The sequence below is a fragment of the Girardinichthys multiradiatus genome, chromosome 10 (genome assembly GCF_021462225.1).
Source record: "Girardinichthys multiradiatus isolate DD_20200921_A chromosome 10, DD_fGirMul_XY1, whole genome shotgun sequence".
NCBI lineage: Eukaryota > Metazoa > Chordata > Actinopteri > Cyprinodontiformes > Goodeidae > Girardinichthys > Girardinichthys multiradiatus.
The window spans coordinates 29,305,522-29,331,963 of record NC_061803.1 but is presented as its reverse complement, the minus strand read 5'-3'; the positions used below and the strand labels follow the sequence as shown (position 1 = coordinate 29,331,963).

The following is a 26,442-nucleotide window of genomic DNA, read 5'->3' as shown; positions in this document are numbered from 1 at the left end:
GTCCATCAGTGCACTTGGCACCAGGATACCCTAGGCAGGAGGTCAATGATCGACTTTGTTGTCGTATCATCAGACCTTCGGCCGCATGTTTTGGACACTCGGGTGAAGAGAGGGGCTGAGCTGTCCACTGATCACCACTTGGTGGTAAGTTGGATCCGCTGGGGGAGGACAAAGCCGGACAGACTTGGCAGGCTTAAGCGCATAGTGAGGGTCTGCTGGGAACGTCTGGCGGACCCCTTGGCCAGGGATGTATTCAACTCTCACCTCCGGGAAAGCTTTGACCAGATTCCGAGTGATGTTGGAGACATAGAGTCCGAAGAAAACATTTCTTTCCAGTAAACCAATGATTTTGCTGTGACTTTAAGATTAGTCAGTCAGTCATTTTAGAGTGACCAATTAACCTAACAGGCATGTCTTCAGACTGTGGGAGGAAGCCAGAGTACCTGATTAGAACCCACGCATGCACTCCATGCAGAAAGAATCCATGAAGAAAGACCTCCGGCCGGGAATCAAACCCAGGACCTTCTTGCTGCAAGGCCACAGTGCAACCGTGCAGCTCGACTTTGAGGTTATGAAAATTAAAATTAAAACTATTCCTGTAAATCTTGCAGCAGTTGAGGGTAATAAACTGCCTTCAAGTTCCTTGCTATCTTTTTTCCAACTAAACCACTGGTCAAACAGCAACAACATCAAATGACAAATGGCCATGTCATTAATTTACACATAACTTGGAGCTTTAACAGGGAAAAGTCAGATGATGTTTCACTGAAGTTGTCCCAATAAACCCTGTAGCCCTTTGTTCACCCTTGGATGTGGGCAAAAAGTTAAATGTCATTCTGAAGAGCCTCTAAGCTTATCTAAGATACAGTAGGGCTTACAGAAATACAATACTCAGAGTCCTAGGAGGACTTTTAGGGAGTAATATTGAACAAAAGATAAGATTCAGTGGTGGGAAACATAAACAATTTGGTGATGACTTTTGTCTATGGATTTTGTATGCTACATTTACACATTAAATCCAAATGGCACTTTAGGTATTAATTTAACCAGCCTTAAATCTTTACACTCCCACATTAGTTCTTTTTTTGTTGCCAGAAGTCCAGATAAAGAGAACAATCTCAAGTTGGAACATTATTGTTTAATTGAATGGAACTGAGTCTGCAATTCAGAACTCAAATAACATGTTTAGAAAGAGGCATTGAAAATACAAATACAGGTCCTTCTCAAAGTATTAGCATATTGTGATAAAGTTCATTATTTTCCATAATGTCATGATGAAAATTTAACATTCATATATTTTAGATTCATTGCACACTAACTGAAATATTTCAGGTCTTTTATTGTCTTAATACGGATGGTTTTGGCATACAGCTCATGAAAACCCAAAATTCCTATCTCACAAAATTAGCATATAATTAAAAGGGTCTCTAAACGAGCTATGAACCTAATCATCTGAATCAACGAGTTAACTCTATACCCCTGCAAAAGATTCCTGAGGCCTTTAAAACTCCCAGCCTGGTTCATCACTCAAAACCCCAATCATGGGTAAGACTGCCGACCTGACTGCTGTCCAGAAGGCCACTATTGACACCCTCAAGCAAGAGGGTAAGACACAGAAATAAATTTCTGAACGAATAGGCTGTTCCCAGAGTGCTGTATCAAGGCACCTCAGTAGGAAGTCTGTGGGAAGGAAAAAGTGTGGCAGAAAACGCTGCACAACGAGAAGAGGTGACCGGACCCTGAGGAAGATTGTGGAGAAGGGCCGATTCCAGACCTTGGGGGACCTGCGGAAGCAGTGGACTGAGTCTGGAGTAGAAACATCCAGAGCCACCGTGCACAGGCGTGTGCAGGAAATGGCCTACAGGTGCTGCATTCCCCAGGTCAAGCCACTTTTGAACCAGAAACAGCGGCAGAAGCGCCTGACCTGGGCTACAGAGAAGCAGCACTGGACTGTTGCTCAGTGGTCCAAAGTACTTTTTTCGGATGAAAGCAAATTCTGCATGTCATTTGGAAATCAAGGTGCCAGAGTCTGGAGGAAGACTGGGGAGAAGGAAATGCCAAAATGCCAGAAGTCCAGTGTCAAGTACCCACAGTCAGTGATGGTCTGGGGTGCCGTGTCAGCTGCTGGTGTTGGTCCACTGTGTTTTATCAAGGGCAGGGTCAATGCAGCTAGCTATCAGGAGATTTTGGAGCACTTCATGCTTCCATCCGCTGAAAAGCTTTATGGAGATGAAGATTTCATTTCTCAGCCCGACCTGGCACCTGCTCACAGTGCCAAAACCACTGGTAAATGGTTTACTGACCATGGTATCACTGTGCTCAATTGGCCTGCCAACTCTCCTGACCTGTACCCCATAGAGAATCTGTGGGATATTGTTAAGAGAACGTTGAGAGACTCAAGACCCAACACTCTGGATGAGCTAAAGGCCGCTATCGAAGCATCCTGGGCCTCCATAAGACCTCAGCAGTGCCACAGGCTGAGTGCCTTCATGCCACGCCGCATTGAAGCAGTCATTTCTGCAAAAGGATTCCCGACCAAGTATTGAGTGCATAACTGTATATGACTATTTGAAGGTTGACATTTTTTGTATTAAAAACACTTTTCTTTTATTGGTCGGATGAAATATGCTAATTTTGTGAGATAGGAATTTTGGGTTTTCATGAGCTGTATGCCAAAATCATCCGTATTAAGACAATAAAAGACCTGAAATATTTCAGTTAGTGTGCAATGAATCTAAAATATATGAATGTTAAATTTTCATCATTACATTATGGAAAATAATTAACTTTATCACAATATGCTAATATTTTGAGAAGGACCTGTATATTTTTCAGTGTCCCCCAGCATGCGCCAGATTGCAGTTTTGGTCTCTTAATTCAAACATTATAATTATCATTATTATTATTATTATTAAAGTTGTTAATACCCTGAGAAGTAGGAACACTTTTCTGATCTATTATAAGTAATAAAATAAATTAGCAATTTAAGCTGCTCAACTCTACACCATTGAGATGCTTTGTGCAAAGAAGCAAGGTAGTAAGCATGTTTCCTATAGATGAGGTTAGATGTGTTGATGTGGTTAGATGTGTTGTTTTTAATCCATGCACGATTATGAAATTAAAGTTACAATTGAAACCAGATATTTACATACACTGTGTAAAAAGACATACTTTTTTTTACTGGTCAGTTAAGATGACTTCTTCAGTATCCGTTTTTTACATACATTTACTTTGTATTGGTAGAAATGCCTTTACAATGTATGATTCGAGGAAAATACTGTATTTTAGGTATTGTTTCACAAGCTTCTCACAAGAATTTGCTGGATATTTGGTCCCCTCCTCTAGACAAAGGTGGTGTCCCTGAGTCAGGTTTATTGTCCACCTTGCTCAAACTCACTTTTTAAGTTCTGCCCACCAGTTTTCTGTAGGACTTGGATCAGAGCTTTGTAATGGCCACTCCAAAACATTGAGTTTGCTGTCCTTCTACCTGTGTTCCCTGACTTGTGAATGATAACCTCCAGGTTACAAACTCAACCATTTAGACCCACTCAACAGAATCACACACAGAGTCACCAATCAACCTAATATGCATGCTTTTAGGCAGCGAGGAAGCTAAGTAACTGAAGCAAACCCATATTCCACATAGAAAGGCTCCAGCTTCTCAGTATGTCATTATCAGTAATTTGGCAGACTCGCAGTTATTGCCACTGACAGTGATAATTGCAGCAGGAAGGAACCGACTGTCAGATCAGCGTTATGCAAACCAGCATGGTGGCAGCATGCCGTGTGCTTTGCATCCTTTCCAGTAGATAGATAGTGAAGGCTAGTGTAAGGAAGCTCAGTGTTCCCATATGGGCAATTATTGTGCAGGAAATTGAACGTGAAATCTTTGAATAATCATGGATCTAAAGTGTAGATGGAGCCGACAATGGTGAAGCAAATTGCAGTGAGAAATTCCAATTACTGTTAATGGAATGCAGCCGTTTGAACTGCTCGTGTTGGTGAGTGGATTTCTGAGGCTTACGTTAAAGTTTAAAGCTCTGTATGTGTGCATAACCCCAGAGCTGCATTTTATTGTTTTCTTCATGCTTGACTTGACCAGTCAATAACTATTTAGAAAGCTCTTGTTATGTCTTGTTTTTGGGAGAAGTTGGAAGTCTAAAGGCATATATTCTGAGGTCAGTGAACTGGCATGGTAACCTCCATGGTTAACTAATTTTCCCTTTGTGTTCTGATGTCATAGCAAAACTATAACTCGCCTCTATGGAATTACATAAAAACAAGCTTAACGTTTGCTTTCATTCGTGTACAAACCCTGTTATCTGTGTTTATTTACATTCACTGAATCAATTCATCCATGTTACAGCCAGCAGTCATGTACTGGATAAGCTTTTGTCTCAAAACATTTGGATTTAATTATCATGGGGCTATAATATCCAAACAATCTGCTTTCTCCCTTTAATAACATGATTGCTGCATCGTAGTGCAAGCTGAGGACGTGTCTTTTTTTTATATAGTTTTCACAGATCTGGACCTTGTGTGCTTACTATTTTGGGAATTGGGCAACTCTCAAATTAGAGTAATGACAGTTTATTTTCTGGAGTTTTAAAGGGATCCCAGTGAGGAAGTGTCCTGTCTCCACAGTCTGTAGGATTACAGCTAAAAACACAAATAATACCCAGTTGACTTTTTCAAAATTAAAGTATCCTTTTTGCTCCTTTGCATGACAGCACGGTCGAAATGAGGAAAAGGAAATTGGATAGAGCTTGTTGTGTGACTGATAACTATAATCCTGTACATTGAGGTACAGAACCACAGCAGAGTGTTGCTTTACAGATAAGCACTAGAGAACCAGATGTGCTATTTATAAAGCTGAGTGCAGTCATTTGGAGTATGCTTGAAGAAGTGTTTCTCTCATTCTCCAAGGCCATTTTTTAAATTATGATAATTTCTTTGCTTGATTTACTTGAAGTTTAGAATTTGTTTGTCCATATCAGTTTTGAACATCTAGAGACTGACCCTTTTTGGCCCATTTGTCTTTGCAAAACACCCCAAACTCAATCAAATTGGATAAGGAGCATCTGTGAACATCAATTTCCGAGTCTTGCAACAGATTTCGAGTTAGATTGACTGGATATGTCTAACAGATGATTTAGGCTTTACTCTGAACAATGTCACAATAGTCCTGGCTGTATGATTAGGGTTGTTGTTCATCTGGAAGGTAAATTTCCACCCCAGTCTGAAATTCTTTGCAGCTTCTTACAGTTTTTTGTTTTTTCCAGAATTGTATTCAGCTCCATCCATCTTTTCATCATTCGGTTGAGTACCATGTTTTGGTAGGTTTGCAGTTGTGCCATACTCTGTCTATTTTCAGATGATGGACTGAACAGAGCTCTGTGAGATGTTTAAAACTTTGCATTGTTCTATAATCTAACTTCTCCAGAGCTTTACCTCCAAACGTCTGCTATGTTTCGTAATGCAGTTTGTTCTCCAATGTTATCTTACAAACCTAGCTAAGCTTTATTTATATTGACAATAAATTACACTAATTGGCTGACTTTTGAAGGCAGTAGGTTAATCTGGATTTTTTGGTTGGGTGTCAGATTAAAGGGGATTGAAATTCAAATATGCACCACATTTCAGTGCTACATTTTCAAACCAAGCATAATGTTTTTCCCCACTTCAAAAAAATGTGCTGCTTTGTGGTTGACTATCACATAATATCCCAATACAATACAATTACGTTTGTGGCTGTAATATGACAAAATGTGACATATAAAGCAATATGAATGCTGTTTTAAAACTGTTTAGATTACACAATTTCTTATGAAGTGAACTTGCTATAAAGTCAACTTTGTAATTATATAAAGTCCTTTTAATTCAAATGCATCATATCACTCAGTGCAACAATCTAAAAATAGGGTAAATTGTCACCACAAAATTTGCGAAAACAAAATGGAGCCACTATCAAAACATTTGGCCATGACTGTGCTACACAGAAAGTCAAATTCTCATTTTATATTTATGAGTGTTTGTACTCTTTTGTGCTTTAATGTACTTTCACCACAAACATGTACAGTATTCATCCAAGTTCAGCTGTTTTTCATTCTGCTTAAACTGAACTATACAACTGTGTCTGACTGTCTCTTATCTGCTTTAAGTAGGATTCCGTGTCAGTGACTCCACAAAGCTGTTTTTTTTTTATTTCTCTTCTTTGTTGAAGCTTTCTTAATGCTTTAAAACAAGTAATATCATGTTTGTGTGCAGTATTTTTGGTAAATAGGTCAGTTTTGGTTTCTTTTTTCCAAATCTGTGGTGAGAAAGTGCACATAAAAGCAACATAGTGTTGCGTTTCACTAGGAGGCTCAAGATCATTCACATGGCAGCAAACACATTTAAAAAACTTGGATGTGCTATCAGTATTTATAGCATAGGCTGAGTGCTGTGCTCATATTACAGAGTTCCTTTGGTCATTGTCTATGTGACTTGTTGGTCACCTTAACCTGCTAACTAACCCAACATCAGCGTCTTATTTATTGTGCTGTTGACTTTTTCATGGATCTTTAACTCTTAACAATGCAGTTTAATTGTTGAGTAATATTTGGTCTAACATTTGGTTCCTGTTTGCTAAATGGTCTTGAGGAGTGACTTATCTTCCTCTGAAAAAGCTCTTTGGTTTCTCCTATTCTCTTAGCACTCACATGTGCTGATATTTCCTCTCTGCTTTTGACTAGCAACAGCCTATTCAGTATACTGCACCACAGATAATCATAACTTGCTAGGCATGGCATGCAAACAACATGGCAATGACATACTGTACTTTGTGGATTGTCTTATCAAAATGCAGTCTGTAATATAAAGGGAATTGTGTGCACATGAATACATAATGCAAAACTCATCATACCTGCAGCAAGTGTCAGACAAGAAGGGATAATGCAAAGCAACATGTACAGTATTAAGTTTACAAATATAAGTTACCCTTTACATTTAGTTTTTGGCTTTCAAAATGCCAAACTTTCCTTAAATGCTTTTTTCATTTATGAGGCATTTTTAAACAGTTATTTTAGCTTTTTCAAGGACTTTTAGAGGGTTTTTCTTGAGTACATGTTAGTACACCAACTGTTTTTATAATTATGTTGCTTTTTTGTTACTTCACTGATTGTTTTTCAAGGAAAAAAGCAGTTAAACTCAACTAGGCAAAGAACGACATTATTGTATCTTTAGGCACTTGTTTCACTCGAAGCCTATCACAGTCATGCCATAATAAATCAGTAAATAAAAGTGAATTGAACCTTTGTATCAACAAGGTGATTACAAAAGTATTCTTTGGCATAAACTTAAAAGTATTTTATATGCTTCAAATTTGGTCATGTTACAACCACAAACATCAGCATATTTTTTAATTTTTGAGGGATATTAGACACAAAGTAGTGCATAATTGTGAATTTGAAGGGAAATGTAGCATATCCAAAAATGCAATCAACTGCCTTGAGAAATCATTAATTATTGTAGAGTCCACATGTGTGTAATTTAATCTCAGAACAAATCAAACTATTCTGTCAAGGTCTCAGAGGTTTCAGAGAACATTAGTGAATAAATAGCATCATGAAGACCAAGGAACACAGCAGCCAGATCAGGGAGAAAGCTGTCGGGAAGTTAAAAGCACAGTTAGATTATAAATCAGTTTTCCAAGCTCTGAACATCTCACTGTTGTAATTATGAATATGAATTTATTATTTAATATTTAATATTAGTACTTTAATATTTTGTTAAATAATATTTCTGGGAGGAGTTTGGTGAGGCCATGGAGAAGGACTACTGGTTGGCCCCGAAGCGATTCTGGCAAACCGTCCGGCGCCTCAGGAGGGGGAAGCAGTACTTCGCCAACACTGTTTACAGTGGGGGTGAAGAGCTGCTGATCTCGACTGGGGACATTATTGGGCGGTGGAAGGAGTACTTCGAGGATCTCCTCAATCCTGCCATCACGCATTCCCTGGTGGAAACAGAGGCTGGGGACTCGGAGTTGGACTCTTTCATCACCCGGGCTGAAGTCACCGAGGTGGTTAAAAAGCTCCGCGGTGGCAGGGTTGACACGCCTCTTCAACATTGCGTGGTGGATGGGGACAGTGCCTTTGGATTGGCAGACTGGGGTGGTGGTCCCCCTACATAAGAAGGGTGACCGGAGGGTGTGTTCCAACTACAGGGGGATCACACTCCTCAGCCTCCCTGGTAAGGCCTACGCCAGGGTATTGGAGAGGAGAGTCCGGCCGATAGTCGAACCCTGGCTTCAGGAGGAGCAGTGTGGTTTTCGTCCCGGCCGTGGAACACTGGACCAGCTCTATACCCTCTACAGGGTACTCAAGGGTTCATGGGAGTTTGCCCAACCAGTCCACATGTGTTTTGTGGACCCGGAGAAAGCACTCGACTGTGTCCCTTGTGATGACCTGTGCTCCAGGAGTATGTAATTGGGGGCCCTTTACTAGGGACCATCCGGTCTCTGTACAAGCGGAGCAGGTGTTTGGTTCGCATTGCCGACACTAAGTCGGACCTGTTCCTGGTGCATGTTGGACTCCGGCAGGGCTGCCCTTTGTCACCGGTCCTGTTCATAACTTTTATGGACAGGATTTCTAGGCGCAGCCAAGGGCCAGAGGGGGTCTGGTTTGGGTACCAGAGGATTTCGTCTCTTCTTTTTGCAGATGACGTGGTCTTGCTGGCCCCCTCTAGCCAAGACCTACAGCATGCACTGGGGCAGTTTGCAGCCGAGTGTGAAGCGGCTGGGATGAAGATCAGCTCCTCCAAGTTCGAGGCCATGGTTCTTGACCGGAAAAGGGTGGCTTATCCTCTTCAGGTTGGAGGGGAGTTCCTGCCTCAAGTGGAGGAGTTTAAGTATCTCGGGGTCTTGTTCACGAGTGAGGGAAGAATGAAGTGGGAGATCGACAGACGGATCGATGCGGCTGCCACAGTAATGGGGGCGCTGTGCCGGTCCGTTGTGGTGAAGAGAGAGCTGAGCCGAAAAGCGAAGCTCTCGATTTACCGGTCGGTCTACGTTCCTACCCTCACCTATGCCATGAACTTTAGGTCATGACCGAAAGAATGAGATCCCGAATACAAGCGGGTGAAATGAGCTTCCTCTGTAGGGTGGCCGGGCACTCCCTTAGAGATAGGGTGAGGAGCTCGGCCATCTGGGAGGGGCTCGGAGTAGAACCACTGCTCATCCACATCAAGAGGAGCCAGGTGAGGTGGCTCGGGCATCTATACCGGATGCCTCCTGGACGCCTTCCCCGGGAGGTGTCCCAGGCACGTCCCATCGGGAGGAGGCCCAGGGGACAGCCCAGGACACGCTGGAGAGACTATGTCTCCCGGCTGGCCTGGGAACGCCTTTGGCTCCCCCCAGGGGAGCCGGAGGAGGTGTCTGGGGAGAGGGACGTCTTGGCGTCTCTGCTGAGTCTGCTGCCTCCGCAACCCTGTCCCAGATAAAGCGAAAGACGAGTACGAGTAATATTTCGGTCGGTTAAGGGTTGTCCTGTGAATACCAGCCCAATAAGGCGGTGGCATTAGGACAAAATTGAAAGGGATGAGCCAAGCTCTGACATTATTGAACAGCATAAACACTGCACACTCATGGAATGAATTCACACAATTTCTTAAAGTACAAGAATTTATTGACAAAAATAAGTCAACTCAAGTCAAACATATTTCAATCAACAAACTCTTTTTTGTGCTAAAACAATCCAACTAAACTACCAAGCAGAATTAAAGAATAGGGAAGACTAATGGGCTATGTACAATATAAACAAGTTGATCAAAGATGGTTGAAAACCATGACCAAAACAGTGATGCAACATTACCATGCAATGTTATTTATGTTTGAGAACCAAGGATTATCTTGAAGAATCTGGAAGTGAAGTTAAGTTAGTCTTGGAAACAACTTAATAATTGGCATACCTTTAAACAACCATTCACAATGCAAGATCAGATACAATATTATTTTATTTTGATTTATTTTAATAAAATAATGTTTTAAATAATGATCTGCTGAATAAAACCAACCTTCTGGATTACCAATTCTCAACAGTGTTTAATTAGCTGCCTTTACTTATTAAAATAACATTTAAAGAAATGTTATTTTGAATATGAAACAAATCTTTGAGAAATGGGCTTAATTGTGATACTTAGTTATCAAGTTTAGTAAGATAATATATAGGGAAATATTATTTTACTAGATTGAAAACTAACAACTTTTTTGGGTGAATTATCTTAGTAGGCAAGCATGTGTTCTTAGCTGTTAGCGGTTAAAGCTAACAAATAAGCTTATAGCTTATCATCAGAATCAAACACACCTTTAAAATACCATTAATAAAAGGGTTAAAATGCATAAGCGTGGACGGTGTATTATGGACGATCTTCTGTGTTTAAAATCACCCTTTAAATAAAGTTTGTCTTAACTTAAAAAAAAAACACAAACACAGAACACAAACTGAGCACATGTGCTGAACAGATAATCAGCTAGCACTAGGATGGCTGCATTTTAAACATAAACAAAACCAAATGTCATAAAACGAAAAATATTTAGATTATTCCACTCTAAACTACTTCTCTCTGCCCAAAACACATCCTCTAACGTGAACCGTGCTGAAGAAAAGTTGCCCCGGGCGACAAAGTTGAAGGAAGCATACACAGTGAATAAAGGGTTAACTTGCTAACCTCCGTAGCTGTGGTGGGGGCACTCGCTCTGTTGGCTGGCCAAACTGCACGTTACTGCTGTAACCACGGTGATGCGGTCCCGTTGTCCTTACTTCAGACCGGGAAAACTGCTCTACTCGGTGTTGTAGAGACAGGATCTCTGCTGGGAAGTAGGTTAATGCGATTTATTTTGAAAGTTCCAGAAAAGTTCTTATCATGTTGTCCCCATGGCTGGGGTCCCAACATCACAGAGCATTGTTCAGTCTGTCATCTGAAAATGGAGAAAGTATGAAGCAACTGCAAAGCTACCAAGACATGGCCGTCCACTTAAACTGACATGTCGGGAGAGGAGAGCATTAAACGTCCTCTCCTAGCTATTTATTTCACCACTAGCATCAGTATAAATCTTAAGTGTTTACCTATTGAAAATGTTGATGAGTTTGGATAAAACCACATTATTGAATTGAAATTTGAGCCTGAAAACAGTCATCCCTTTCATGCAGGATTAATGACATAGTAAGAGGTTATAATCTACTTAATTAGTCCAGTGAGATGTGTTTTTTTCTTTTTCATTAATATACACAAAATGTTGGACACATGCCAAAATGTTGTGCTGCAGAGTTTTGTCAAAACATTAAAGAATAGTTTTGTAACACTTGAAGGATGTGCCCTTGGGAAAGCACTTCACCTCAAATTGCCTGCTGATCTGCGTATCGCTGCATGAATGTGTGCACGTTAGTGAATGCATCTGGGTGAATGTGGCTCTAGTGTACAGCGCTTTGAGCGGTCAATATGACTGGAAAGGCGCTATATAAGTTCAGTCCATATACTATTTACCATTTGAACTGATCAGTATCATATCTCCTGATTCCGAAGCAGCAACTCTCCACTCCCAATGTCAAAGCCACATTTGGTCTCAGAGATGCATCACAAATCCATGTTTCCCATAGAAATGGAATGACTATTAACCTCTGAAGACCCTAACCCCGCAAAAGACTTGAGACTAGGGTAGAGGTTCGTCTTTTAGCAATGCAACAACAAACATACATCCAGAGCTAATGTGATATCTTAGATTGAAGCATTTTTTATGTGTTTGTAATCCTTTGAAATTGAGAATGTTTGTCGTCAGTCTTTGGATGTGCAAAGATGGTAGAGACATACCCTAAAAGATTTGCTGCTGCAGTGAAAGGTGGTTCAATATATAATATATTTTGACCCAGCAGGCTGAATGCAAAAAACAAAGACAAAAAATCAAATCATCCTTTTAGGATAATATGTTATGCACAACAAAGCATGTTCTACTAATAATTTATTTTCAAAGTAATAGATTTTAAAAATATTACCTCAAGTTCACCCAAACAGTATCCTTAAGGCCACATGCCAAACACTCTGACTTAGTCCAAAACTCAAATGTCTCTTTGCAAATTCATGGCAAATTATCTGCCAGGCTGTGAAAAGCATGCAATTCATGTCCCTTTCAGCATTCCATATGCCAGTGCTTACTCCCAACTGTTCACAAAGAATCCTGGAAACCTCGTTCACCTTTGTACGAGGTATTCTTACATTGCTTTGGTGTGGACTGCTTTAGATTATGTCTCTAGCTTCTAACTTTCTGTTATGCCATTTAACAAAAAGCAATACATGTTAGCACTGTCTTCTGAATGAAAATGGAGATCCCTAAAGTATTTCTTGTTTGCTTGCAAAAATCAGATAGTGGCTATTCAGTAGCTCTACTTTGCAATTAATTAAATTTTTTGTTTGTTTTGTTTAGCCGAAGTCTTGTTTTTTTTATTGTAGCCTGTCAACATGTTTTTTTTAATAATTAGCACCAAATATTAGGTAAACTTTAGGTTTGCTTGCAACCTGAAACGTGTTGTCTATCTCCACAGACATAAGCCCAATGTTCCATGTTGATATTAGTTGCAGAAACATTTTATTGCTAAATGATGGGCCTGAAAAACAAAAAAAATTAAACAACCTAACTGTGACTTTGCAGGGAGCGTATTATTCTTCTATCAATTATTATTCTATCAATTAATTTAAAAAATGCCATTTCCATTGTCCCAGATCCATGCACCATGTTTTTACAGTCAAGCACAGGTAATGGACTTCAGTGAGATTCCCACCCTCTATTTCTCTTCTCAGTGACAAGATGTCACACATACTGGCTGTGTGTCTCATATATGTTCCTGTATTATTAGTTCCCACATGTGTCCAATCAGACTTCCAGCTGAATGAGTTGGCACACACATCATTTGTGCTGCTGAAATGTGCATATGGCCTTCCATGATGTCTAATTACATTGTAAGATAAAGGTAATTAGATTAATAAGTAATGTGTCTGGATTAGTCAGAAATCAGTCCAGGTGCAGAACATGTGCTTTCTGTTTTGATTTTCTTGCTTTGCATGGTATTTTTAAGACCTGCTGTCTAGCTAGTTCATATCTTACGTCTAAATGTTGGACTTTGAGAGTGCTTGCACACACTGAGAGGAACATTTATCTTCCATCTTCCATACATGTTGTAAATTCAAAGTGAAATGAAAATGCATTTTCCGATGTAAAGTAGGCATTGACTATAAGGAGTGAAACAGTAGCAGTATTGTACAGTTTATTAGCCAAAAGGTTGTTAAGCGAGATGAGGCATTTAGATCACCTACTGACTTAGAACATTATCGAAAAATTTGTGCTTTACATGTGTGATATGTTGAGTGCTTGGTGAGAAAGGATTCTGACCCAGTTATATACAACAACTAGAAGAAAACTGATGGACAAAAGGAACCCAACTTGTTTCTTTGTTAGGTGTGTATATTTATAGTTCCTTATATTAAAATTATCTCAAGGAATCTTTGCAGCCTCTTAGAAAGACATGCAGGCTCCGATGAGGTCACCCTGCACAATGCTGTAAAGACTTCCTGAACTGTTGCTTGGTACACAACATGATGATCGTGTGGTCTTTCTTATTCGACCATAACGTTCATGACGCGGCCCACTGTGACATGAGTGCATTACACATTCCTATATGACCACTTTGCCCCATGCTAATCTAAAGCATACATTTTTGTAAAGTTTTGTCCTTCCTTTATCATGTCTGGCCATTTCCAATACTCCATTAAGAAGCAGAGGGAAAGCTATGTGTATAAGAGATAAGTTGCTGTACAATATGGTTTTCTTAACAGTTGAAACATAGACAAAATGTTTCAGGGTTAACATATTAAATTGCCTTTAGCTTATTGTATTAGCAATTGGCACCGTTTCTGCAGTTAGCATTATTAAAAATGCAGTCTTTGTGCATATGCCTTAAAGCAGGGGTCTGCAACCTTTACAATCCAAAGAGTAATTTTTGACCTCTAAAATCGTTTGGAGCCGCAAATGTTATATGATGTTTTGAAGAAAGGCAACTTAAAATAATAATTTTTAAAAAACTTAGCAAAAAGGTGATGGATACAATTTCTTCTATGGGATGTTGATATTTGTGAAATTTGTTATTATACATTAGTTGATTCCTTGTCATTCTTAGCCGAACTTTTTAAGAGTAATTGTAGAAGATCCAAAGAGCCACTTGACATTTTAAAGGCTGGCAGCATTACCAGTTCCAGTATGTTCCATGATGGAAGGATGCACAGTTTGGAAGCTCAAAAAGACATAACAGAGCAACTTTGCTGTACTTTGTTCCAATCATCTGCTGAAGGTCTCCTACTCTGTCTTTCTAGTCACCTGAATAAACATGTCTCAGAAAATACAGTTTCTGTAATAGCTTTTTTATCTCTGAGCCTCCTCTGGCTTAATTTTTCACTGACCTTACTGATATGAAAATAGCTAACCTTGCTCCATAACATCCACACTGAAGAGTGTTGTTGTCAGTGCTTAAATGTGAAGCATTGACTGAGAGCTAACCAGCTGGTCATTAGTCAAGCTGAAAGTTTTTTTATTCTGATCAGCCAATTACTCTGTGCATCTCTAAATGTAAACCCCTTTTAGAGTCTGTCTAATACTTCATACTGTTAAATTTGTTTATGAGCAATAAATCTGACTTTGCCAATTTTCATTGGATAAGGCTCTTGTTTTGCCTTTCAAGGTGGTCTCTGAACAATTTATTGTGTTCTTAGAAAATTTTGAGATTTTTGACCATTTTCAATCTGGTTTCCATAAGCAACATTCTACAGAAACTGCCCTGATCAAAGTTTCAAGTGACATTATGATGGCTGCAGATGCCGGGAAATGCACTGTTTTGGTCTTGCTGGACCTCTCTTCAGCATTTGACACTGTAGTTCATGAAATCCTGTTGAGAAGATTGCGTGATCTGGTTGGTCTAACAGGATCTGTACTAGCATGGTTCTTGTCTTATTTGTCCGGTAGGAGCTTTAGTGTCTTGGCTAATCAGTTTATTTCTGACTCTGCAGATTTGGTGTGTGGAGTGCCCAAGGGTTCTGTGTTGGGACCTATTCTATTTTTGTTATATGTTCTTCCCCTGGGTAATATTTTCCAAGAGTTTGCTGATGTCTCCTATCATCTTTATGCAGATGATATCCAGCTATATTGCTCCTTTAAGCCCACTGAGATTCATAAACTGGACTCTTTAAAGAACTGCCTTGTGAAAATTAAACAGTGGCTTGGCGATAACTCTCTGCAGTTAAACTCCGATAAGACTGAGGTGCTGGTGATTGCTCCAGACGATGTCGTTCCTGGAATCAACCAGTATTTGGGTGACTTGAGCTCGTCTGCTAAACCAAGCCTAAGAAATCTGGGCGTGATTTTTGATAGAGTTGTCACTTGAGCATCATTCAAAGCAGCTCACTAGGAACTGTTTTTTCCAGCTCAGGAATATTTCAAAACTAAGAAGATTTGTTTCCAAAGATAATCTTGAGCTGATCATTCATGCTTTTGTGTCTTCTCGTTTAGACTATTGTAATAGCCTTTTTTCTTGTCTTAACAAAAAGGAGCTGTCTCGTCTGCAGAGGTCCAAAATGCAGTGGCTAGGGTGCTGACTCGCACCAATAGAAGGGCTCATATTACCCCAATGTTAAAATCTCTCCATTGGCTTCCAGTGGTTTTTCGCTTTAATTTCAAAATCCTGGTTCTGACTTTTAGAGCTCTCCATGGTCAGGCTCCCCGATACATTAGAGCCCTGTTGTGTCCGTATATCCCTTCTCGAAGGCTAAGGTCATTGGATCAGAATCTTCTTAAGGTCCCTTACACCCGTTTTAAGACTAGAGGAGATCGTTCCTTCCAGGCCGTTGCGCCAAAGCTTTGGAACGATCTCCCGCTCTCGTTACGTTATCTTGATTCTGTGGAAGTTTTTACGAGCAAACTTAAAAAATCTCTTTTGCAAATCTTTTTAACAGTTCCAGTGCGTTGGATGTAGTTATGCTACTATAGGCTTGTGACTATTATATTTACCACTACCCTCATAGTGATGGTTTTTATTACATTTTTTGTGCCTTTATTGTTTTATCTTAATGTATAATTGTGCACTTCTGTAAAGCACCTTGTGACATTTAATGTCTGTGAAAGGCGCTATATAAATAAACTTTTACTTACTTACTTACTTCCTTACAAGCTATGATGGTGGGTGTCTGTGCAGGTTTTAGAGCAAGAGTCAGAGGAAACATTACATGAGCATCTGTTATAATGTTCAAATTGCATGCCAACAATGTATCGTATACAATCCATCCATCCGTCTGCCTGTCCATCTGTCCATCCGTCCGACCACCTGTCCATCCATCCATCCACCGTTTTCTTCTTATCCTAATTTTTTGCAGGGATAACAGGACAAGAAGGGAATTCCACATTTCAATTTCCGCACCAACATTCTTTGGGTCAGTCTGGGGCATCTCAGGCATTTTCAAGCCAGATGGGATGCACTGGCTTTCCAGCACTTTCTGGGTCAGGCCCAGGTTCTCTTTCAAGTAGGATGATCCCAGAAAACTTCCAAAGAGATGCCACTAGGGCACATCCTGTTTAGCTCAGACTCTTCTAGTTTCATCAAGGTTAAAGAAGAGAGGTTGAAAGATAGTTGAATGTCAATTTCTACATATCATGATTGGTTGCATAATGGAGTAATGATGGCATTCATCGTAGAAGGCACCTGATCTGACGGACTTACACTGCTTACACACTACACAACATACGTTGAAGCAGGATGGAGAAGGAATGAAGGAAACTTGTACTAGCAGGGATGAGGTAAGATATGGTGGTAGATATGGTAGAAGAGCATCAATTATGTGGGACTGAAGTGGCTTTCTCATTATGATGTTGGAGCAGGGCTGGCTATAGCCCAGGCTATGTCCCCAACACAGCAGCATCATCATTCTGACTTCTTGTGGAAGATCTGATCTAGATCCTGCTAGATTGTGGCTAAAATTGTGGGGCTATAGGGAGCCTGCTAGTGTTTTCCTAGGATCTTTGTGTGTCTGCAGCAGAAGTGCAGAATATGTCTTTAGCACAAAGGTGTCAAACTCCAGTTCTTTGCACGTGAATCAAATTAGTTAATTAGCTAACTCTGAAGAACTTAACTGCATGTTGAGGAGGTCACGTAGCCATTTGACTCCATGTATTGAACCTGGAAAACATCTAAAAGTTGCAGGACACCGGCCCTTCAGGGACTGGAGGTTGACACCCCTGCTTTAGTAGACAGCGAATAGGGACTTTCTATTTGGCATTTTTGTGACTATGAATATGAATATATAATTTAATATTTAATATTAAATATTAATATTTTATCAAATAATATTTTGGTCTGTTAAGGGTTGTCCTGTGAATACCAGAAACAAAATCGAAAGGGATGAGCCAAGCTCTGACATTATTGAACAGCAAAACTCTGCACACACATGGAATGAATTCACACAATTTCTTAAAATACAAGAATTTATTAACAAAAATAAGTCAACTCAAAGTCAAACATATTTCAATCATCTTCAATCTTCACCATGCTAAAACAATCCAACTAAACAACCAAGCAGAATTAAAGAATAGGGAAGACTAATGGGCTATGTACAATATAAACAAGTTGATTAAAGATGGTTGAAAACCATTCCCGAAAGAGTGATGCAACATTACCATGCAATGTTTATGTTTGAGAACCAAGGATCATCTTGAAGAATCTGGAAATGAAATTAAGTTAGTCTTGGAACCAACTTAGGCAATAATCAGCATACCTTTAGACAACCATTCACAATGCAAGATCAGATAAAATATTATTTTAATAAAATAATGTTTTAAAGAATGGTGTCTCATTAGCTGCCTTTATTTATTAAAATAATATTTAAAGAAATATTATTTAGGAAATAGTAAAACATTTAAGGAAATATTTTGAAAAAGAACCAAATGTTTCAGCAGAAATGGGGCTTAATGGTGTTTACTTAGTTATCAAGTTTAGCAAAACAATGTTTAGGGAAATATTTTACTGGATTGAAAACTAACACCCTTTTTGGGTGAATGACCTTAGTAGGCAAGCACGTGTTCTTAGCTGTTAGCAGTTAAAGCTAACAAAAGAAGCTTATAGCTTATCATCAGAATCAAACACACACCTTTAAAATACCGTTAATAAAAAGGTTAAAATGCATAAGCGCGGACAGCGCATTATGATCAATCTTCTGTGTTTAAAATCACCCTTCAAGTAAAGTTTGTGCTGAACTTTAAAAACACACAAACACAGAACACAAAACTGACCACGTGTGCTGAGCAGATAGCCTGCTAGCACTAAGATAGCTGAGTTTCAAGACAAACAAAACCAAACTTCATAAAACGCAAAATGTGTAGATTATTGTATTCTAAAATACTTCTATCACTCTCTGCCCAAACCACCTAACCTCGTATGTGAACCGTGCTGAGAAGTTGTCCAGGTGATAAAGTTTGAAGAAAGCTCTGTGAATAAAAGATTAGCTTCAGCTAATCTCAGTAGCTGTTGGGTGGGCCGGCTCACTCTGTCCGCCGACCAAACTGCACAGTTAATGCCGTAACCACGGTGATGTGTCCTGTTGTCCATTCTTTGAGAAACTGCTTCACTCGGCTTGCTGGGAACTCTCTAGAAACAGAGTTTGTTTCTGTAGATCTCAGAGAGAAAGTCAAGCAACGTTTGTACCTTAATTACCCCCTTTCATGAATGAATACCGGATACACAAACAGCAATTAATTCGTACTTAACTTAGTGCATATGATCGGCTGATCGTATGACACTCTTGGATCCAGTTTGAGGAGTTATGTCTCTTTGCCTGCAAGAGATATTGGCGCACTGTGCCTCTCCTGTCCCAATCCTCTAGAGACCGGCGTGGAAGAGATCGATTCATTGGAAAAGGGGTGTTTTTATACAGCCAGTGACATCACGGTAAGCCTGCTGTTATCTCCTTCCTGGCTGGCTGGAAGTAGGTTAATGCGATTTATTTTGAAAGTTCCAGAAAAGTTTGTACCGCATGTTGTAATCCATGGCTGTGGGTCCCAACAGCATATATGCTGCATCATCATGGCTGCCTTGATATAGAAGGAGGTTTTTCAAACTGGCAACATCCAGACACAATATAATAGGTTACATAGGTCATGGAGGGCTTTGCAAGAACTTTATCCAGTTTTAAAGCATCCTGAACAATTTCCCACTGCTGTGTAAAGAGGACCATCCCAACATTCTACTTCTGGGGGTACGGGAGAAGGCTGTCCAGTGTTAAAGGACCACAACTAATGGAATGCTCTAATGCTACTTACCATGGATACTGACATCCAGTCTTTCTTTTGTTCTTTTCTTAATTTTAATGAAATCCCTGATAATGTGTTTCTTTGAACTACCATTTAACCACTTTTTTCAATTTGTACTGTCTCTAGCAGCAATATAGAATCTGACAGTGAGGCTGATTTCTGTAACAAAAAGCATATTTAGCCTAATGACTAAATGGCCCCAACATTGCTTTTCTCTCTACATAACAGCAAATCAATGTGATGTTGTTGATGCTTCACTCTAATGCACTTGTTCCTGTAAATGGTTTCAATATGCTGTCATGGAAATGAGCCCAACCATCTGGCCATAGTTAAATGACTTGCAATGATCACTATTCCACATGGTACAAATATGTATATATATATATATATATATTATATATATATATATATATATATATATATATATATATATATATATATATATATAAAGCTCATCAACATAATGCCAAGAGTGTGCGGAGCAGTAATCAAAGCAAAAGGTGGCTACTTTGAAGAACCTAGCATATAAGACATATTTTCAGTTGTTTCACACTTTTTTGTTCAGTATATAATTCCACATGTGTTAATTCATAGTTTTGATGCCTTCAGTGTGAAGCTACAATATTCATAGTCATGAAAATAAAGAAATCTCTTTGAATGAGAAGGTGTGTTCAAACTTTTGGTCTGTACTGTATATACTGTATATATATATATATATATATATATATATATATATATATATATATATATATATATATATATATATATATATATATATATATATATATATATATATGTGTGTACAGCTTACAATTGGATATGGTGTTTAGATTAGATTAGAAAACAACTAGAAGCATTCTATAACTTTTTTTCTCTGTTGGCAGCGCATTGCTAAACATGCCTGTTTAGACTCTTGATGTTTTCCTGCAACCTTTCTAAAGAATGTAATGAGCTCACACGTCAGGCAGCTGTTCTCAATTAATATTTGTTGATGTGAAATCCCATTAGTTTTCTTATTGCATTTGTATAAACATTTCTCCATTTCATATTTACTACGCTAAATTGGTTTTCATACAGAGTTTATCTACAGTGGCCCTCAAGTGTTTGCACATGTTTGCTGTGATTACTGTTTGGCAGATGTAACAACATGGACACACACATATACAGCCATTCACATACTGTACTCAGAGCCAGAAATACGTATGCAAACAAAATATCAACAGCATCTTACCTTAAACATCTTGCATTCCGCATCAATGACTGGACCACAGTAAACAAACATTTATCTGCTTCACTGGCAAAGGAAAAGTGCAGTATTGCCGCTTGTTTGGTGGATAGCCTTGCTTGATGTAAACAAGCTATTGAACTTTGTTTAAAAAGAGGTATGATTTGGACATGTTAAGAGGATTTGTTTCCTTCCAACACATAGGTACTCACAGTTTAGAGTATTAGAATTTCTGTGGTTTGGCTGGCTTTCATAGGAAGAGACAGAAAACAAATTAGCATTCACATAGAAGTACAGAACATCCAACGGGACACTCCAATATGGCTATAAACACTGTGGGGACCTATGATCACCTTCTATGTATGACTATACTGTGTTAGATGATAGAGATTGCTCTCGTTTCACTACATTTCAAAGGTGCATTGTTGGACTGAAATCTGGTGACTGTGGTCACTGGAGTGCAGTGAACTCGTAATGTTAAGGAACCAGTTTGTGATAAGAGCTTTGTGACAGTACAATTACCTGCTGGACATAGCCATCAGAAGATGGGCACATTGTGGATATCTAAAACTGAGATTGACCTGATCTGGCAACATTTGTCCACTCTATTAATGTCCAGCATTGGTGAGCCTGAATGAAGTGTAACCTTAGTTCTCAGTTTGACGGGATAGAAAGATGTTAGCTGCCTGCCTTCTAGTATGTCCGGCTGGATGCAGACGTTGCCAGGTAAAGATAAGATAAAATAAGGACTTTATTGATTCCACAGGAAATTATTGTGCCAGGGTTTCAATACAAAAGAAAATATACAAGTAATCCCATGATATATAAAATAACATAATGGTCATAAACAAAAACACAATGATCTCTTAGTTGTGGGAGTACAAGGAGTGGATTTGGAACCATAAACAATTCATCTTGCTATCCAAGGGGCAAACATTAGCTAGAGAAAGCAGTGCTGCTTTTGTTTCCTGCTGGAGGTAGTGACTTTGCTGCCCACCCTCTGCTTCCAAACCCACTGCATTACATGCATTCTTGCTTGGCCAGCTAGGCAGTCAGTCATGCATCCCTTTTCTGCAATGAGCCATTCATTATCCTCTAAACATCATCAAATGCCAACAAACCAGTTCACATCCAATTGCATAAGAGACATCCTTCATAACACTGAACTACTCAAAGAGATATGTAATTGTTATCCTGGCATAGGCTGGTTACTGGTATGAAGTTGTAGCTACCAAGGTTTTAAAAAGTTAGTATAAAAACCAGGAAAACTTTAAATCATACTGTTACCACACTTTCAAAATACAAGAGAAAGTGGCAGAGGTAGGACCAAATCAGCTCAAGTCCAAGTAAACTCACAGCTCATTAGTATTCAACTCAAAGTTGAGGGGCAAGTCTTTTCTAATATTACAAAGTCAAGTCTCAAGTCATCAAGTCTGTGACTCAAGTCAGACTTGAGTCAAGTCATCAAGTCAAAGTCCACATTTTGGAAATTGCCTTAGTAACAAGTTTTTTCAGACTATGGACATAGAGTAATCCACCTTTTGCTGTGCATTGCTGGTCAGCTGGCTGAAAGAAAGCCTAACTAGTTACCCGGGTAATATCAGATTGTTATTTTTGAGCTATTCTGTAGAGAGCAAAAGATCAGTAAGTGTAAAATTATGTTCAAAAGATTTTTTTTCTACATTTTTGTTCATGTCTATGTATCTATCCAAAAGTAACATAAATTAATGTTACACCTTTATAAGAAAAATAAATTTAAAAAATAATGGTGTGGTGGAAATATTTTTTTTTTACTTTATCGTTTTCTTTTTCATATATTCCTAATTTTCTTTTAGGAAATACCATTAAGCCATGCTATTTTTACTTACTGTGAAAATCTCATCCTGTTTCTTACCTACAGGCTTGTTGAGAAAATTTTGTTCTCATTTAACAATTGTAGCTGCTGTCATACATAAATAATAAGATCTTAAATTTGAATATGTAAATGGTAAATGGAAAGAATTTTTATAGCACCCTTCTTGTCTTTCTGACCACAAAGCACTTTATACTATAGCCACTTCACCCAATCACACTCACAAAGGCACAGATTTGTACACTAATACCCAGATCCGTAGGCAACTTGGGGTTCAGTGCCTTGCTTAGCGAGACATCAGCATGTGACATGGGCGATGTATAACCATGTAGCAGCCTGCATTCCATTACACTAACTTGTACAAAATGTCCTCAACTGGCTTGGCTAATGGCTAGTTTTTGCCAACATAGCAGACCTGGAAGTTTATGGATATTAATTTTAATCATATTAATGTGAGAGTACCAACTTTTCTTAAAAATACCAAAATGTGGACATTGGGTGTTAAATTTGCTGATTAGGTGTAACAAAGTACATTTGTTGAAGAAAAGTAGTTATGATGCCTGGCTACAATTAAGAAACAAATGTTTAGCTGATGGTAGCTTAAATGGAATATTGAATGTTAATCAACCCTATGATGTCTGTCAAACATTTTCAATGATCTCACGTATTCAAACGACACAGTGGCCCAGAAGGTCTTTTCTGAAGGACATTATGGTGTATGTGTGCAGGAAAGACCCTGGTGTGACTTCTGCAAACTGAAATATTCCACCAAGGTGTGACAGCTCCAGGTCCCAGATTATGTTCCTTTTTGTGAAGTCTTCCAGTCACATGTAAATTAAGAATAAACACTTTCTGAACAGGTTACACATGTGCTATTCCTGATTTAATAAATTGAAACATATATTTAGCATATTTCCCATCTAGGAAAGTTTATTGATGTTGTGCAGCCTGTTTCTCACCACACTTGGAAGTCAAATACATAGAAAATATCAATATTTTCTGTTATGAAGCTGAAGGCAAGTGTATGAAGCCAGCCAAGTTATTAACTATCCAGTGATTTCTTGTCAATCCAATGATAGGAAACTATCTTTGTCTTGTCTAGACAATACTGATAAAGTATAGCATCTTCCTTCAGATTTTAGGTGATTATTCTGTATTTGGGAGGGAAGTTCATGTTAAAGGGAGGGTTAGAAAGTCAGGATGACTCTTCGGTCAGCAATAATGTTCCTCCAGCAATTCATGTCCAGGCTCCATGGCAAACGACTCTTATCAACACATGCTGTCAGGATGTTAGCTGTTAGTCCACTAGTACATCAACTGACATTCAGAGACATAACTATGGAATCTGTCAAAAAAAAACTGCTTTCTGTTACTTCCTTGCATACATGCTATGTTTGTACATCTTACGATCCAAGGGATTGACAGCGGGAGAGAAAGTACAATCACCATTGTAACAAATAAATACCAGTAATAGTTTAAGGACTGTTTTTATTCATGGCAGATTTTTTTGTAGCTGTGGCCTCACACATCTTGCCAAAATCTATGTTGCATGGTAAATCAGGGATTTTTGAACGATTTGACTCATTACCTACAGAGGGTTTGCACATATTTATGTAAAAAGTGGAGTAAAGCAATGATACAAAGCTGATATGCCTAAAAACAATGTATTTTCAAATTCACACCAACCTATGAATTCACCCCATCTGACCAATACTTTCCAACAATGCAAGTTATTTGTGCTTTGTCAGTTCTCCAGCTGACCTCTGGAATTGTGACATCTGTGGTGACAGGACACGTGGCTCTTGGGAGATTTGCTACCCAGCTGGTGTTTTTATGGTTCTTTATGTGCTGTGTATACTCACGAGAGGTCTGAGTCTGGTTTTACTTGTGTATACTGTACTGTTAATTTTTATGTGTAGGGCTTCATTATATATCATCTCACACATACATTTAGCTAGTTTGTAGACAGTGAGCCATGTGAGATGTCATGCTCTGCTCAGGTAACTGTTTTGCGTTACTTGGGTCCTAACTTGACAATTGTTCACTGATGGATTTGGAGAGAAAGTGTAGTTCTAGGTAAGTTGACAAACCTTAAATGAAGAAACATTGTTTCAAGTTTGATCTATTATTGTTAGACATAAACATACATGATTTGTCTGTTTTTAATACCATGAACTCTTTCTTTTGTCTCCAACCTGTGAGTCATTTCAGTCTTGACGAGGTTTTGGAAGCTGCACTAGCTTTCTGTGTGCTCACCACTCGGATTATTGGCTGTTTTGGCAACATATAAGCTCATAGGTAATTGGCTGAAGGAACATTTCCTCTTCGGTGTGACTAAGTTCTTTTGTGGATACCTCCATGGTTGGCCGCTTGCGATACCAGGATGACTGGTAATTGAGCAGCAACTTTATGACACTTTTAATGAACCGCAACAAGGAAAATATATTTCCTCCAAATGACAGTGGAGAAAATGAGAAGGAGTAATTGTGGAAATGTTTAAAGAGACAGTTCAGCATTTTTGTTGTTGAAAGGTTATGATCAAAATAACTCTTTTAGTAGGCATGTAACATAACATTTATCTCACAAGACAACATCAGACATTGTGGGATTTAAACAATAGATTGCAGTGAAAAATACTTACGACTTTAAAGGTTTGTTTTGTTTATAATATCAAAGATAACCTGAGTAAATACAAAAAGCCACCTTTCAAAAGATGACTTCTTTAATCAAAGGGAAAATATGATCCCAAACAAACTGTCCCTAAGTTAAAAATTAAGTGCCCCCTATGTTAAACCAGAAATAAACTGTGATTAACCAGCAAGGCCTGATGACTGCCAGACATGTATCATTAAATCACTAACTTTCTGAAAATAGAAAGTAGGCTAAAAGTTCTCAAAAAGCAAAACATTAGGCTGTGAAGTAAAGATATTTATAAACAGATGGGAAACCAAAGTCATTGACATCTGTCAGTCTGGATGTAAAGGGTTACAAAGCCCTTTCTAGCAGTGTTTTTTCTGGGGGAACATGAGCCTAACCTTTCATCTCACAGTTCATATATATGCATGTTAGTTTAGTTAAAAACTCTAATATGCCCTTAGGTATTAGTGTGTCTGCATAGTGGTTTGGATACCTATCCAGGATGTATGTTGCTTTTTTCCAATTCAATGCTTGAATATCAAACCCTAACAAGGCAATATTTGTTGATAAATTCCAGAAAAATTATTGACTGTTGCTATGAGTGTATAACATACCTTTCTAGAATGTGCTCCGGCTCAGAGGAAATATAGGAAATGTGGAGGGTTTACCTTAATAAATGAGGTATGATATAATCCACCACTTTGGTATTGGCACTGTTAAGATGATTAAAGTCCAATATGATGTGAAAGTGACATGGACTCAGCTCACATAAGTACCATACCAAAAATCTCCTGAGTCAAAATACCAGAAAAAGACTGCTCTGTTGAAATGGGAGAGCTGTAATATTTGGGTACATTACGTGCTTGTATTAACAATCTAAGTACAAAGAAGTTGGATTTCTTGTAGTTTTAGTCCTCTCAGTCAAACTCTGCCTTAAGCTGTGTGTGTACGTACTGTAGATCAAAATAACAGGGCTGAAAAAGACCAAAGTAAACCTGTCAAGAATGAGCATTGGTCTGGATGAATGGTCAGGGCTGTAAATTCTTCCACTGGGTTATAGCCTTGTTGCCATGTTCCGAGGGATTTTTCACAGAATACCTCACTCAAACACAAAATGATTTGTGTAATTCCAACAAACACTAATGTATTCTCTAAAGCACAATATGTATGTTTGTGATCCTTCCGGTGAGTAATGACAATGAAAGAAGGAGAACCATGGTGTACTGTCAGCTGCAATCAGTGCTCTCATGGCAAACTCTGAGTTTAAAAAGATAATAAAAAGTAGAAGTTATAGCTGCCCCTGTTGTTGTTGGCTGTTTCTCCTACAAGAATGCTTGATGTTGTCATTATAGTAGCTGA

General features: G+C 38.8%; 1 protein-coding gene across 5 annotated transcripts in view; it reads left to right on the top strand.

The window, feature by feature from the left end:
* Positions 1–3,775: 3,775 nt before the first annotated feature.
* The window catches only part of myocd (myocardin), a 179,662-nt gene continuing 156,995 nt past the window's right edge, over positions 3,776–26,442 (top strand). For 2 of the 5 annotated variants that reach the window (XM_047376061.1, XM_047376057.1), the window contains exon 1: positions 3,776–4,001. The gene's annotated coding sequence lies outside the window, so the exon portion shown is untranslated. Of the gene's footprint in view, positions 4,002–4,059; positions 4,179–26,442 lie in introns of those variants that run through there. The other 3 variants (XM_047376063.1, XM_047376059.1, XM_047376058.1) reach the window with 2 other exon arrangements.